At 46.2% G+C, this 16,721-nt stretch overlaps 1 protein-coding gene across 2 annotated transcripts in view; it reads left to right on the top strand.

The window, feature by feature from the left end:
* Positions 1-16,721, top strand: part of LOC116952930 (mannosyl-oligosaccharide 1,2-alpha-mannosidase IA-like) — a 443,203-nt gene that overhangs the window by 249,183 nt on the left and 177,299 nt on the right. The window lies entirely within an intron of this gene.

Genomic DNA, 16,721 nt, shown 5'->3' with positions numbered 1-16,721 from the left:
ACGGCACATCACGTCAATATAGAAATGCAGTGTTGCATCTTCCTCCCCTTATCCATGATGGTTTTTTTTTGCGGAAAAGAGGAGTTGACTGGCAAATTCATCCTATTATCCATGTTTATGTATTGGGGATAGGCGGAGTAAAAAAAAGTGAATAACCGCAGATAATAGGATCCCCAACGTTCGTATCAGGTATCCGCGCGGATAAGAGGAGTTCCGTAGTTTACTCGTGTAGGGTATAGGATTGTGGCTTCATAGTACATCTTGCACACTATCAAAGGCTGCCATGTAATTAAAATGAAAAGCGAAGATACGGAATTGGATCTGGAGCAACTTGTGCCATTTTCTAATGTGATTTATCTCAAGTCGTTATATTTTCACGAGCTTGCACTGCAGTGGTTTCGCGAAAGCGAAGTTAAACACACGTTTAATTGGGCCTGTCGGCAGGATTGCACATCGCGTGGCAACAGTAGTAAATGACAGCATTAGCAAATATCGGGTCGCTGTGCTTCGGCAATCAAACCTATAATAAACGGGAACAATTCGTGACCAGGGACAACCACCGCTTCCCCAAGCGTGTGTCTGTACCCCTTCCAGCTTTCTATAAATAAACCGGCGAAAGTCCACCTCTCAAGCCAAATAAAACATTAACGTGTTTAGTCCGTCAGCCTTTCTCAGCCTTTAACAGCGGTCAATGCCTCTCAAGCAAACCACTGATGGGTCGGCTCATGTTGTAGGCGGGAGAAATCCACAAAAGAAAAACTTGATGGTCCGATCAGTGGAATTGCATAAAAACGCATTGTGGACTGTCTCGGAGGATTATGGGCCACGAATAAAGGAATAAGTAGATTGCTAGATTGGTCAATGAAATGTCCACATGATGATAAGCCACTTCGTTGGGCTATCATTTGTGGCCAGATCGCTTCTGAATATTAGTTATATATAGCTCAGTGGGCCTTACCTCGTAAAATAAAAATAGTTTGTCGTTTAGTTTAGACAGAAGTCTGTTTTCTTATCTCTACAATGACAGGTATATAACCATTCAAAATGGAATAATAGAGCAGGCTGAGAAAAAACACATCAGTTTCAAAATGCAACACAGACACGGTGTACACAAGCCACTGAGCCGCCTATGGCATTGCGCAAAAATAAAAACCCATCAGCAGTTCCTGAAGAAGTGCATTGTGGTCCTCTTGTCAGTTAATCACATCTGGTCACGTGCCGAAATAAAGGCAGCCTCGCTTATTGAATTGACTCTCTCCGGGTCGTTTTGTGTTGTGAAGTGATGATTCTCCCAGAGGAGCCCTGTGGAGGAAAATGTCCACGGTAGAAGTGACGTGGATGACATCGCACTGTCGTTAAGCACAACTTTATTTTCCCACAGCAAAGTGTTCCACGGTATTTTGGAGAGGTTTTGGGAAAGGAAACTTTGCCTTTGAATGCACACGTCAAGCAAAAATATATATAGCCTCCCCCTTATTTTTAACGATGTTCGCGATTGAGTATCTGACACAAGGATTGTTGATAAATTACAGAAAATCCCTTCGAATGCCAGACACGTTGGCTGCGTGAGATAAATAAGTTGCCGGACTTTATTTTTCTTTTTTGCAAAATTGTATTCCAGTTGTGCCACTTGGGGTGTCATGGCCAAGTGAGCAGAATGTTTAAATCTGCTTTAAAACCTCCGGGCGCTAAAATAACGTGAGACTTTTTATTTTTTATTTTACCATGTAAGACCCCACCGAGCTATGTACCTCTCTTTCAGAAGCAAACTGGCTATCACAAATGATAGCTGAACGAAGTGGCTTGTCATCGTGTGGGAAATGTACATCAGCCAAATACTCTAAACGCACGTTGATTCTAAATGTGGAGGGAAAAACCGGAGTATCTGGAGAAAAATCCATGCTGCCACGGAGAGAGTTAATTCACTGAGGGGGAAGCCTCACTTGAGTCTGAAGACAGTAATAAGTTTTTATTTTCTGGAGGTCCTAATTAATGAATATTTTGACACTTTCCTAATCGCGAGAAAATGTGCGGACAAGGGCAGCTACAGAGGCCTCCACAAAAAATCAAGGGGCAGCTCCAAATATTAGGGAAACTTCTCTGTCACAATCGTCCGAACAATTTCGACGCAAGTGTCGTCGTGAAGGTAATTATCTATGCTCTTTGGTTCTTTCGGTAAAGTCACGTAATTGTTTTATTTTATTTTATTTCTAACTACGTGACTTTATCGAAAGAACCGAATAGTATGGATTCCTGCAGTCACGAAAGCTTCGAATCAAGATTAATTATCCATGGTTTCAGAATACGTGGCTTATCGATGGAGTAATTCAACGGGTTTGATCACATGCACAAACATTGCGTTGAGGTGACTTCTCAAAATATTTCACCTGGACAATCCTTTGAGGTGGAACAAGTCATTGGCGACGGTGCCCAGGGTGTCAATTGACACACATAGAGCAAACACGCAATGACACCACGCTATTAAAAAATCTACAACGGACACAGCACGCATTTACAACAATGAATTTCACACCGAGTCGAACACATTAATGAATAAATAAATACGTAAATAATTAAGTGGTACACGCCGCAGGTTCACATGCAATGGAATGTACTCCGGTTGTAGCGCTTACAAATACAACGCTGCTGTTCAGTAGAGGATGACTGAGTGCACCATCGCCATGGCAGCATTGATGAAGAAGTCGGTTCGTCCGAGTGCGTCCGGACACCATGTGTTTAGAAAAAAACTGCAACCTTTCACCTGCCACTACCACGCAGTGTTCGCTCACTTCCGTTGAGCACGGTTGGCTATGCACGCGTACATACATATGCACACATACATACATGTGCACACATACGTACATATATACATATACATACATATATACTTATTCACACATATACACATACATATACACGTACACACATACATACATGTACACGCATACTTGCATATACACGCATACATACAGAGACAGAGAACGACTCAGAAGTGCGAGTAGGACGCACGGACAAGACAATAGCCATGCAGTGAGCCACCACCGAATCCCCCCCATCCCCTCCCCAAGCTCTGCAGTCCTCTATATATGAAGGTGTTCACATGTGGAAGGAAACCGGAGCACCCGGAGAAAATCCACGCGTGTAAGGGGGGGAAGCACGCTATTCCATGCAACGGGAGCAGATGGAGTCCACATTTTTCTGAACTGCATTCTCGTGGCGAGCCCAGGGTATGTATGGCTCCTTATCAACGAACCACAGGAAGGGGGTTTCATAACATCCGTGCGTGATCCCACCAACCTTCGCTGCTGCCTCGACACTGCTGGATTACAGGCCACCTGCAGCGTAGGCACCAACCGCCCGGCCAAGGTGGACAAATGATCTCTACCTGAATTAGAAATCCTAATTAGGGTGGCATGCTCTCCCCAAGTATAAAAGCCAAGGTTGCCGTCTTGTGCTTATTTTGAGAGGGCGCATCCGCCAGAGTGCTTATGTTGTTTTGCATCCATTAAGTTGCAGACGGTGTTATGTTTACCATACATATAGACCGTCATCACTTGAGTGCACGCTCTAATTGTTCTTGAAAGTCGAGTAAACTGTTATGTTTAAAAAAAAGAAACGTTATTGTTGCAAGTTTGGAGTTTATTTTCGATCTATGTTGATAACTGGAATGCTCCAAAAAAAACCTATCGTTCATATTTTGGCTACCGCAAAAGGATGGCCAGAGGTTGATTGGTTTCACTCATAGGATAAACTCAAACCGAATGTTTTAAAGTAGCTTGAAAATGAATGCTAAACATTCATTTAAAAAATGTATACGATCCCGATCACCAGCAAACCGAGGAATTCACCTCCAGCGGATTGTGCCGTGAAAAGCCAATCGAAAGCAGGAAAATCCCCACTTAGCAGTCACTGGTACAAGATAAAGCAGAGAGTGTATACCCATGAGGATGTATGCACACATTAATCCGGATTAAAAACAGAATTACAGGATGTGCAGAGAAATTAACTAAGTCAAGTTCAAAGTGTCTGCCTTTTCAAACAAGGTTGGGGAAGCACTCACATTCATCATAACCATCATAAGTCAAAGCAAATATAAGCATTATTCCTTCCTGTGTCTACATTTTTTTTTTAAAGAGCTTCAACCCAACTGCCTCTTGGTTTACAAGAACCATAATTATTATCAGGCGGAACTTGTTTAAGCGAGCAAAACGCTGGACCGGTTTCGACCCTCGGGGGTCTCGTCTGCGGGTCGGGCTCGTTAAAGCAAAATTCTGCTGGACTCCCGGGTGACGATTGTTGGCGGTCGAGCGAGAGTCCGTGAGCCCCGTTGCCCTTGGAGCGCCTCCGGGACGTCTTCTCGGGGTCGGTTCCATTGTGACAGCGTGAAGAGCGGACGCCCTTCGGGGTTCCTCGATGATGTTTGTTCCCCGTCGCCCACCCCGCGCGTCTTGCGACACGGTGCGTAAACCTGGTAACACTCTATTCCATACAAAGTGAACAGGTGGGGAGAGCACATTGTTTTCTGTACTGCGTTCTCTTGGCGAGCCAGGGTTATGACTCCTCAACGCCCACGGGAAGGGGGGTTGAATAACATATGTGCGTGATCCACTAACCCTCGCCGCTGTTTCCACAGCGCCCGATTTTACAGGCCACCTCTGCGGCGTAGCCACCACCGCCCGGCCAAGTTGGACACATTATTTCTATCCGAAAGTCATTTGGTTGGCATGTTCTCCCCAAGTATAAATTATACTAGTTAATACTCTTTGGTTCTTTCGGTAAAGTCACGTAGGTAGAAAATTTTAATGAAATGAAAAATAATTTATCACTAATAAAGTCACTGATAAAATTAAATAAATAGAAAAATATATATATATCACTTATTCTTTATTACTTAATTTGTATTCTTCTACCTACGAGACTTTACCGAAAGAACCAAAGAGTATGGATTCCTGCAGTCACGAAAGCTTCAAATCAACATTATACTAGTTAATGTACGTATGTAGAACGTGTTTAGCACCGCACGTACCAAAACAATACGAATCGGAGGTGCGGGGGAAATACAGCAAACCAAACACAAAAAAATCAGTTATAAAGAAATGAGTTTTCATTCTAGATTTAAAAGTGCATAGCTGCGTGGCTTCCTAATATCGCAAGGAAGAGCGTTCCAGACGGCCGCAGAAGCGCATCTGAAAGCGCGTGATGCAGTGACCGTCTCTGTTCGATGGTTGGCCCATAGCCGCTGGCGAGGATGAGCGGAGTTCGCACGTGATGGTTTTATACTCCTTGACGAGATCAGCAAGTTTCGATTTAAAGCTTTCGTGACTGCAGGGATTCATTTTATCGGTAAAGTCACGTAGAAGGGAAATAATAAAAAAATAATACAAATAAAACAATGGAAACGTCGTGCGAATTTTATTGTTTTGTTATTATTTTATTATTTCCCTTCTACGTGACTTTACCCAAAGAACCAAGAGATCAGCAAGGTGTTGTGGTTCATTTGTGGCAAGAACTTGGTGTGTTAATGAGTGCCAATTATAATTTTTTTAGACATCTCACCCCGATGTCATTCAAAAAAGTTGTTCCCCTGTGTACCAGCACCTTCTTCCACTTTCATACACAATGTTGTCAACACTCCAGCCTCAAACACGTAAATCGCCAGAAATTACACCTTTCCCAACGTCACGGTCAAAGCATCATCTCAGCAGTGATTGCCACGTGAATGACGAATGTGGTGATGATTACTGCCTGACGTTTCCACGTGATTTTTCATGTGGCTATGTAGTCATTTTGTTCTCGTTGATAATTTAGGTTTACATTTTTTTACGTTTTTTTTCCCACAATTTTTTCTCGATTTTGCTGTGACGTCGCGTCGCGAAGAATTGTTTTGCAGCTCTCACAGAGTATTCGAGAACGGCCCACTGAAGCAGATAGCACGGAGCTAGTGCTGAGATTCCCTCAAGTCGCCTCTGGTCCACAGATAGTCGTAGGCAGCACTTCCTGTTCGCTCTGCGTACGAGAGTGAGGTTTGTCACATATGCGGTCAAGACTGACATTTAAATTCCAATTGCTGGGATTTCACCGAATAGAACGCAGAACCAAAATTGGTTGTTGTGAAGTCTTTGGTGGCCGGGCTGAAGCCATCAACTCATGACACTTGGGAGGTGTTTTTTTAAACACAGGTGGTGGCTGCTGCCTGGATTCGAACCCAGGTGCTCGGCGGTGCCGGCTCAGCCCTTCTAACCGCCCCCCCCCCACCCCACCTCTCCTGCCCAGAGCCATCCGGCCACCTCTCCCATCGTTTTTTTTCTAAGCCCCTTGCGTGAGCACGGCGCCGCCACCAGATGTGATCAGAGCAGCAGTCGGTGGCGCGTTATTTCCCATGCCCCCAGGGAGGTCCTCTCTGCGCGTCTCCTGCTCCATAATAGAGCCTGCGATGGGCGAGAAAGGCTCCTTCCGCATTGAGGTTCTGCAGTTTTTGACTGCTGGACGTGGGGTTATGCTATAAGAGAGTCGAGTGTTGGGTGAGCACTCTGTCTGTTTGTGGGCATGTTGAACTTCTTTAGAACCGTACGAAGCCAAACGTTCTAATCGGAGGTGTGGGGGGAAGGACAACAAACTAAACACAAAAAGCAGGTCTGCAGAAATTAGTTTTCGATCTAAATTATTTAAAAGTGCACAGCTTCCAGTGGCTTCCTAATATCAGAAGGCAGAGCGTTCCAAACTGCTGCTGAAACGCGGATGAATACACACGATGTGTGTGTGCGTGTGTGTGCGTGCGTGCGTATGTGACCTACATCTCTGCTTTATTGACCTGATCAAGGCCTATGATACCATCAGTAGGCCTGGGCTCTGGGTTGTTCTTCATGCTTTTGGAGTCCCTGACCCCCTGCTCACGATCGTTAAGGACCTTCATGATGGTGAGCGGGCCCGGGTAAAACTACGTGGCCGGGAGTCAGAGCCATTCTCTGTGCACCTTGGGGTGCAACAGGGATGTCCTCTGGCTCCCACATTATTTAACATCTATTTTGACCACGTAGTTCGTGAAGTCTTCAATAGCTGTACCGGGGGAATCTCCATTTGGTCAAGGGATGGCTCCCTATTGCTCAACCACGTTATGTATGCCGATGATTTGGTAATAGCTCCTCATTCATAGGAGGAGTTGGAGACCCTGCTGCTGAGACTGGAGCGTGCCACTTAGAGATGGGGCCTTACCATCAGCCCCACCAAAACTAAGCACCTGCCTGGATATTTTGTACCATCGGACACTCCACCCCCACAACTCCCAATCGGTGATGGGGCAGTTGTGGAGAGAGTGAAGAGTTTCCCATACCTGGGCAGTGTGCTTATGACCGGCTCCAGTTTAACAGCAGAGGTCTCACTCCGAATCAGTCGAGCGGCAATATCTTTTCATCGTTTGCGTAACGCTGTGTGGAAGCTACCTGGTCTGTCGCTCCGCACTAAGCTTCAGGTCTTCTCGGCCACGGTCATTCCCTCCCTTCTCTACACTTGCGAAACGTGGACCCTCTTAATGGAACATCTTCGCCGGTTAGAAACATTTAGGCTAGCCTGCCTACGATCCATCCTGGGTTAAACCAGGCTGGATAGTTTAAGGAGCTCACAAATCCTTGAAAGATCTGGGCACAGTCCCATCGGTGAGCTCCTCCGGCAGGCAAGGCTGCGTTGGTTGGGTCATGTAGCCCGCATGCCCAGCCACCTCATGCCGAAACAGCTTTTGTTCGGCCGGATCGAGGGGGCTAAACGGGCGCGGCACGGGCTAAAGAAGAGATGGAGTGATGTGGTACAGGAGGATGTGGAGCTGAGTGGACTTGCCGATGACTGGTACCAGCGGTGTCAAGATCGGCCACTGTGGAGGAGGCTCGTGAAGGACGCTCCTGGGCCGTTGGAGGCAGTCGCCCTCCAACAACAACGGAGGGCGGAGGAGCGACGCTCACAACAATGAGCGGAGCGCCGGGTGGCTAAAGCACAGCAGGTTGGCACAGTAGGGGGCACAGGTGGTGCATCAGCCAGTCATCTCAGTCAGTCGACCCGTAGCACCTGGGTCTGCCTCGTGACCTCCTGCCAGCGGGCGTTCAACACTTCACGTGGCCTCAAGGTCCACATGGCATGGCACAAGCGTCGTGGTGACGTCACCGCCACTTAGTGGCGAATGTTTGTTGTTGTGTGCGTGTGTGTGCGTGCCAGTTTTGGCTCAATGGCTCTGACACCACACTCTGATCCCAATAGCCAGGCGCTATCGTCGGTGGCATGAGGCGTCCGAGCCTGTCCTGAGCTTCCCTCGGGCTGATTCAGCTCTGAGCGAGTGCCTGGTCCAAAGGGGGACACGGTGGTAACGCTTGTGCCTCGCAGCAAGGAGTCCCTGGGTTCAATTCCCGACCCGGGTGTCATTCTGCGTGGAGTTTGCTTATTTTCTCTCCCCCCCCCCCGGCTCTGCAGAGTGTGAGCATGCTCGCACGCACTCACACTCACTCGCACTCTGCAGAGCAGGGGGAGAATGTACAAATTCTAACGCGGGCCTCAAATGAGCACCTGGTGCGATGGTTAAATGTCGCCACGAAGGAGACAATGGTGGCCTCCCACCACCTCATATGTCGTGCCGGCATGAATAGGTGCTGACTAACAGCACGTGCCCCTAGAAACATGTGAGACTAATTGTGGATGTGCGTCTATGTAGGGAACAGAGTTGTAGTGGTTAGGACACCACTGTGCTGAAATCCCAGCAAATTGGCCCCAAATCACGAGTAGTGCGTGGTGTTTGAAGCTCTCCTTGTTACTCCGCTAAGTCAGGTCAGCTCGCCCTCAAATGAGTATCTGGTATGGGGTATCAACATGAGCACTGCTGGACTAAACCTGGCGCTGGCCACGTGTTCTTTCACGGACTTGACATGGTGCTCCGTTAACACTTGCCCCGTGTGTATGTGTAAGACTAAATTTAGGGATTTTTTTTTCTAATCTTTGAGTTGTGTTGTGTTTTGTCAGGATAATACAATACGAAATAATCCGGATTTGCTTCCTACCGCATACATCATCACCAATGTCAATTAATATCTGAACTGGATCTGACCATCCGGTCGGTTGGCTCAGCCTCAAATGAGCATCTAGTGTAGTGATGTGACACACCATTACATGTGTTAAGCCAAACTGAATTGGTGCTCACTAACAGGACTAGCCCCAAATTTCCACCAAGCTTAGTGGAGGATATTTGTCCATTATTTGGGCTTAGGGCAGGTTGTCACGTGGTGTATATGCATTGAGCATGCTAATGGTCATTATTTCAGCTCACTGGTAAAGTTAAATAATATTTCTCACAACCAAATTTTGCAATGAGAGGCGACGTTTCGCTTGAAAATGCGCCAAGCATATTCAGAAAATTGAGATCCTGGATGGCATTCTCCGATTAGTACGGTTGACTAACGTACGATGCATACATACAACTTTCTGGCTTGTATCCTGACTTCCCTGGATTTTCCTGAAGATGCTCGGCGCAGTTTCAAAAACTAAACTTTATAATGTAATAGCGAAATTCTGTTGTGAGAATTATTCTTAAACCTCACCAGTGGGCTGCAACAGTGACAATTAGCGCACCATTAAACGCTTGTGCTCGTGTCCATTCAATTTGTTTGGCTGTGTTGGGTGGCGGGAAAGAGTCCTATGACAAAAACTTGGCCAGATCGTTACATGCCCCGATCCAAAAATCGATTCTGAATCGTAAAACACAACAGCTTTCTGCCTAAACTGAAACTAAACTTTTATTTTCATTTTACCAGGTAAGGCCAACTGAGCTATGCAGCTCGTTTTCAGAAGCAACCTGGCCACTCAATGAAGTGGCTCATCATGTGGGAATTTAATAATAGGGTTTTTCCCCTTTTTTCTGGCAACAAAACTAAAACCTTTTTGCGAGGATTCATGTCTGTATTAACCACAATACCTGCAGTCAAAATGCAAACAAAAAACATACTTTTCGATTTAAAGCTTTCGTGACTGCAAGGATTCATCTTCTTTGGTTCTTTCGGTAAAGTCACGTAGAATGAGAATAAAATAATAAATTGATAAAATAAAATAACACAATAATATTCTCACCATTTTTTCGCCATATAGCATTGTGATATATAACGACTTATTGTTGGTAGCTTAGCTGATTGGAGAATATAGAGTTTATTGATAACATTGAGGTAATTTATATTTTAGTTTTTTATTGGTTCACTATATAGTATTCATTATATATTGTATTGTATACCCAGTTACTGTGAATAGCTCAGATGTGTAGGCCTTAACTTCAACATAGCCATTTCTGTGACCAGTCACAAGCTAATCACTCAGTTATTTCAATGCTAAATTCGCCTAGTTATTTCAATGCTAAATTATCCTGTTTGATTTGTACTAGGTGCCTCGGTGAATGTATATGCTCTGACTTTAACATAGCTATTTCTGTGACCAGTTAAAAGCTAATCACTCAGCTATTTCAATGCTAAATTGTATGCTAATTCCTTTGTCAAGGGGCGCCTCTGCGGATGTGTATACTTTAACTTAGCTATTTCAATGCTAAATTCTATGCTAATTCCTTTGTCAAGGGGTGCCTTTGCGCATGTGTATGCTTTAACTTTAACATAGCCATTTCTGTGACCAGTCACAAGCTAATCACTCAGCCATTTCAATGCTAAATTCTATGCTAATTCCTTTGTCAAGGCGCTTTGCTTCTTCTCACACAGCTTAAAGGTCGTGATCTGAGCGTGGCTTTTTCACTCCAGCACTGTTCTCCAGACAGTCTCGTCCCTTCACCTGATGAAGGCCGCTTGTGTTGTGGCCGAAACGTCGTGAGAATATTATTGTGTTATTTTATTTTATCAATTTATTATTTTAGTCTCATTCTACGTGACTTTACCGAAAGAACCAAAGAAAAAAACATACTATGATGATATATGCATTGTCCTTGAAACTGATTGGTCCACACCAAGGGACGGCTTTCTTTTGAGCCTCGACTCAATTGATGTGGACCAATATCAGTTTCAAGGACAATGCATATATTATCATAGTATGTTTTTTGTTTGCATTTTGACCCAATATATTATCATAGTATGTTTTTTGTTTGCGTTTTGACCCAATTGGGTCGAGGCTCAAAAGAAAGTCGTCCCTTGGTGTGGACCAATCAGTTTCAAGGACAATGCATATATTATCATAGTATGTTTTTTGTTTGCATTTTGACTGCAGGTATTGTGGTTAAGGCAGACATGAATCATTGTAAAAAGGTTTCAGTTTTGTTGCCAGAAAAAAGGGGGAAAACCCTATTATTACATTTTGGTACTGGAAAAGGAGGTCTAATGATGTAGATGCTCACCCCGAGCCCTCATTACTTTGATAGTACATTGTCTTTGAGCTGTACGCCTTTTGGCGTCATCTGGTCGAGCACCAATTGGGTCGAGGCTCAAAAGAAAGCCGTCCCTTGGTGTGGACCAATCAGTTTCAAGGACAATGCATGTATTTTCATAGTATGTTTTTTGTTTGATTTTGACTGCAGGTATTGTGGTTAATGCAGTAACATGAATCCTTGTAAAAAAAGGTTTCAGTTTCCTTGCCATAAAAAAGGGGAAAAACCCTATTATTACATTTTGGTACTGGCAAAGGAGGTCTAATGATGTAGATGCTCAACCTGAGCCCTCATTACTTTTATAGTGCATTGTCTTTGAGCTGTATGCCTTTTGGCGTCATCTGGTCGAGCACCAATTGGGTCGAGGCTCAAAAGAAAGCCGTCCCTTGGTGTGGACCAATCAGTTTCAAGGACAATGCATATATTATCATAGTATGTTTTTTGTTTGTAATTTGACTGCAGGTATTGTGGTTAATGCAGACATGAATCCTTGTAAAAAGGTTTCAGTTTTGGTACTGGCAAAGGAGGTCTAATGATGTGGGAATTTATTGGTGCCAAATACTCTAAAAACATTTTCGAAACGTGGAATGGGAAAAACCGGAGGACCAACAAAAATCACCACACCTACGGGGAGAGAGACACCGCAAACTCCCAATATACAACAGGCATCAGGGTCGTGATCGAACCCACGACCTCCTGTATACCAGGCGAGGTATTTAACGTCATGCCACCGTGGGCATCCCCCCTATGCAGCGTATATACCCACAGTTGTAGTAACACTGGCTCACAGGCAATGCGTTAACTGACGCCATTCCTACTCGGGCCAAAATGCTTGGCAAAGTTGCTCAGCGTCGTCGGCTCGCGGGCCTGCTCTGGTCGCTGCGGGGGTGAAGCCGCTGCACCTGGGAGTGTGGCGAAAAAGTGGCCCTGATTGGGATAATTAAGCCAAGGCTCCCTGGAACACTGAATGTGGGGAACCACAGGTGTCCCTGGCCACATCTACCCCAGCCACTCTGGTGAGTAATTTCAACTGAATCAGAAAACCCTGTTAAGTTGCCCCCAACAGTTATTTTGGACCTTCAAAGCGGAGCACTAAAAATGGATTTCGCGCCAGGCCTGCTGATTCTTGTAGCTGCCCTAGGGCGGCATGTGTTTCCGTGTGTGCACTCGCACGTGTGTGTCTGGTGTGTTATGTGTGTGTGTGTACGTGCGCGCGCGTGTGTATGTGTGTGGGCGAGTCTGTTGTGTATGTGTTAATGAGCAGTGTTTAACCCTTTTCTACCAAGTTCAGGATACCCTCTCTATGCCTGCGAGAGCCCTTGCTACAATATTTTCAATATGGCCAGCACCGCACCCGGTCGCCTTTGTCTCCCCAGTGGCGATGTTTGCACACCGCATCGCGTACTCACTTGAGGCTGAGTCGACCTAGGGGAGGCCCAGGACCGTGAAGGTAATCGAACTCGGGTATCGAACTCGGGTCGCCGGCTTCGCAGGGCAGCAGCGCGCTAACCACTACAATACTAGCCCCCCCCCCCCCCACACACACACCCGCGCCCACAGTAGCAGTGGCAGAGATGCTACTGGGGTGCCCGGTCACAGCTGCGCCTTTGCAACAAGAGAATGCGGAGGAGCGACGCTCAACAATAACGAGCAACTGTCAAAGACGGATGAGAGTGCGTTTGCGATAGTACCTGCTCACTTTTACACTGGCAGCCCGTAACACATGGGTCTGTCCTGTGACCTCCTTCCAGTGAGCCTTTGCCACATCACATGGCCTCAGAGTACACTTGGGGTGGCACCAGTGCTGCAGATACGTCACCCGCTGTCACCTCCAATTAGTGGCGGGGAATGTCGGCTGTTTTTATTGTTTTGTTTCACTGTGCATGCTGCTATAAAACTCCCCCGTGTCAGTTTTCCCATTTTAAATTGGATTGGCACCTAACTTGCTACATATGCTACAGCTCTAATAGAAACACACACATAAACCATATTTCTTATTCATTTAATTCTGAAGAGGTTTTTTTTGTTGCATACTTCAGTTTTATTTTGCGTGCTGCGTGAGTATTTTTTTTTATCGGAAAGCACTAATGTGTTCACACCACCTTCTTTAAGATCTGATCGCACCCGTGAAGCTAAACATGCTTAGTGCCTGGTCAGTGCCTCGATGGGCAGTCACCCGGCGTGCTGTGGGTGAGTGGCACCAGATGGCTGAGCAGAGGACACTGTCCCCTGGGCTGTGTCGAGTATGATGCGACTTAAGTTGTATGCAGTGGTAGTTGATACGCATAGGCGGCATCTGGATGATGAACCCATGGTGGTAATGGTCCGATTGTATCGGAGTTGGCAAGTTCTCCACGTGGTTGTGTGGATTTTTTCTCCGGGTCCTCTGGTGTTTTTTTTTGCCTCCACATTAATAATCGACATCACGCATTTAGAGTGTTTGGCTGCTTATAAATGTTCTACTTGATAAGCCACTCCGTGGAGCTATCATTTGCGGCCAGGCCACTTCTGAAAAAAAAAGAACTGTATAACTCAGTGGACCTTGCCTGGGAAAATAAAAAGAAAACACATTTTAGTTTTTTTCGTTTAGTACACATCACGAGGGCGAAGGTGAAACTTGAGCACCACCCCGCTGGTCGCGTCATTCGGAGAGGTAGCGAATTCTCCCTGGATTATTTGCCTGGCTATCCAGCGAGGCAGCAGCAGGGCTCACGAGCGGCTTGGCGCGCAATCAGAATGCCGCAAATTCAAGTCCGATGGATGGTCCACTTGGCTTTTGGCCGGGTTCAGCGGCGGTTAATGTTTCAACAGCACGCGTACACATACGTGGCACTGCCGCGGCAGATGTTGAATCGGTGCTCGTGTCGCGGAGAGATTGGCCCCCACCAGTGGAATGTGGAATTTCCACCACAGGGCATTTCCACAAGTGAAGGCAGCCTGAGTAAAAAAAAAAAACCTCTAAAAATCAGCTTGCTAAGACAGACACAGTGTAACTTTTAAGGTAATTGGCCTACTCATTTCCAATTACAAGCACGTCGAAGCAGACGGCGCTGAGTAAATTTACGGTGAGTGCACCTGCGGTAATAATCGGGGATGCCTGCTCGATTCGAAGCAAAACAAAACCCCTCTGCAGCAAGCGTCGAATGCACTGCCGCTGGGCCCGGTCGCCACCTGTGTATTCGCCGAGTTCAGCAAGTCACGTCCGGTGCAAGAGAGAAGGACCGATGGCAAAGTCGACGACGGCAACGTTTAAGGTCCGGCCGTTTTGTACAACAACCGCCATCGCAATGTTCCCATCGCGATGACGCCGCCTGCCGCCGCCGAGATATGTGTCTGCGAAAACTCGCGACATCTTGAGACTCCCCCCACCTTGAAGTGCTTGGGGGAGCCGCCGTGGCGCGTGGTGGCTCGTTGGGCCGTCCCAAAATGCATTATGCATTTGTTTCCGTTTGAAGCCGTCCGATGGCGAGCGAGTCGCGTGGAATGTGCTCATTATAACGTGTGAATAATGTTTGAGGTTACAAGGCTGCCTCCTCGCCCGTGCGTGCGGCTGTAGGATCTGGTAATGGCAGCAAGGCCAATCAAGTGCGTAAACACGCTGTGGAGTGTGCCACTTCCACCACCCCCCCCCCTCCACCGTATGCACTGGGATCTGGTTGTCCCCCCATTCCTATCAAGCGATCAATCACGCCCCAGTAACATGGCAGTGTGGTGCAGTGGTATCACAGCAAGAAGGGGGTCTGGGTTCGATTCCTGACCTGGGCGCCTTACCGTGTGGTGTTTGTGTTTTCTCCCCCTGTTCTATATAAGGGTTTCTTATGAGTTTTCCAGTTTTCTTCCATAGCTAAAAACATCCAGTGTGATTAGAGTTGGCCAATCATCCTAATGCAGGACTCTCCTGAAAAATAATCTTCAGGCTGAGTGCGCCTTTTCTGGGTAAATACGTGATTTGGTTTTTAGCATGCAAGGCCCACTGAGCTGTACAGCTCATTTTTCAAAGTGACCTGGCCACAAATGCACTCAACGAAGTGGCTCATCAAGTGGACATTCATAGCAACCAAACACTAATTGACACTTTTTTCTAAATGTGAAGGGGAAAACCGGAGGACCCGGATAAAAATCCACGCAACCACGGGAAGAGACGCACGCAAACTCCAAATATACAGCAGCAGGCGTCAGGGTTGGGATCGAACCCACGACCTCGTGCATACCAGTCGAGGGAGTTAACATTAACAAATTGTCGGGGACACACGAGGGATATTTCATTTATTTCAACAAATGTTTAAACTGACTTCCATTCGCATTCATGCATGACTTTTCTTAAGATTTTTTTTCAAATTACAGTGGGTGTAATTTTCGAATATTCATCAATGATGTTGTCTCATTTCAATGCATTCAGGGTCCTTGTTCGAGTTGTGTAAACGACGCATGTGAGGTGACCCCACAGTAAGCAGAAAAATACATTTTAATAATGATAATCGATATAATATTAACTGAATACTTTTTTAATATGTTTTACTGCCAGTGTTAAAATAAATGAAATAAATAACCTTGTATATTACAACGTATTTACTTTTGCAGGAAATATATATATTTTTTTCTGAGACTCATAACACTTTCAGGAGGGCCCTGCCTCAAGACCTCGTCTGGCTGATTCAACTTAATGCGTTATTTCAATTGAGAGGGGAAACTGGAGTGCCTGGAGACCCCCCCCCCCTTCCCCACACGTTTGATGGGATGGCACACAAAGATCTGGCACAAGTTGAGCTCGGAAATCGACTTTTTTGCTCTGCTGCCATCTCCTGGCCAATACACAGGTCCCTGTGCGTTTGGGAGTCTCCAAAAACACACGCGACATTCGGCGCCGATCTTCGTTCGCCTCCAAAACACTTGCTGTCACAAATGCATCACTGACAGATTGTAGGGTAGTAAATGACTTAAAAAATGCTCCCACCAAATGGTGCGGCGGGCATGGCCTTCACGGAAGCGCGCCGTCGCCACTTGTTGCAGAGGTTCGCGGTTCGAATCCACGGCCGCCCTGGTCAATACTGCGGTGTGTGTATTAACCGCTGACATACACTGTGCCTGCTTCACAGTGGACGGTAAACTAAATAGAATCCCGTTACTTCATTGTTAAAGAGTATGCCACTTTGTGCAAGCATCTGTTACATATCCAACCAGCCACACCCCCGGCCTTCTGGGAGTGCATAGTTTCAGCCATACTGTACCGTGTTTCTATCAAATACGAATTACTCCGGATGTAGCGGGGAGACCAGTTGTGATCAAAAAGGCAGGAAAGAGATGCAGAGGTAAAGATGGAGAGCGAGAAAAGGGAAAA

Source organism: Petromyzon marinus, chromosome 49, assembly GCF_048934315.1.
Source record: "Petromyzon marinus isolate PM22_M1 ecotype Great Lakes invasive population chromosome 49, UKy_Petmar_22M1.pri1.0, whole genome shotgun sequence".
NCBI lineage: Eukaryota > Metazoa > Chordata > Hyperoartia > Petromyzontiformes > Petromyzontidae > Petromyzon > Petromyzon marinus.
This window is presented reverse-complemented; position numbering and strand designations above follow the sequence as displayed.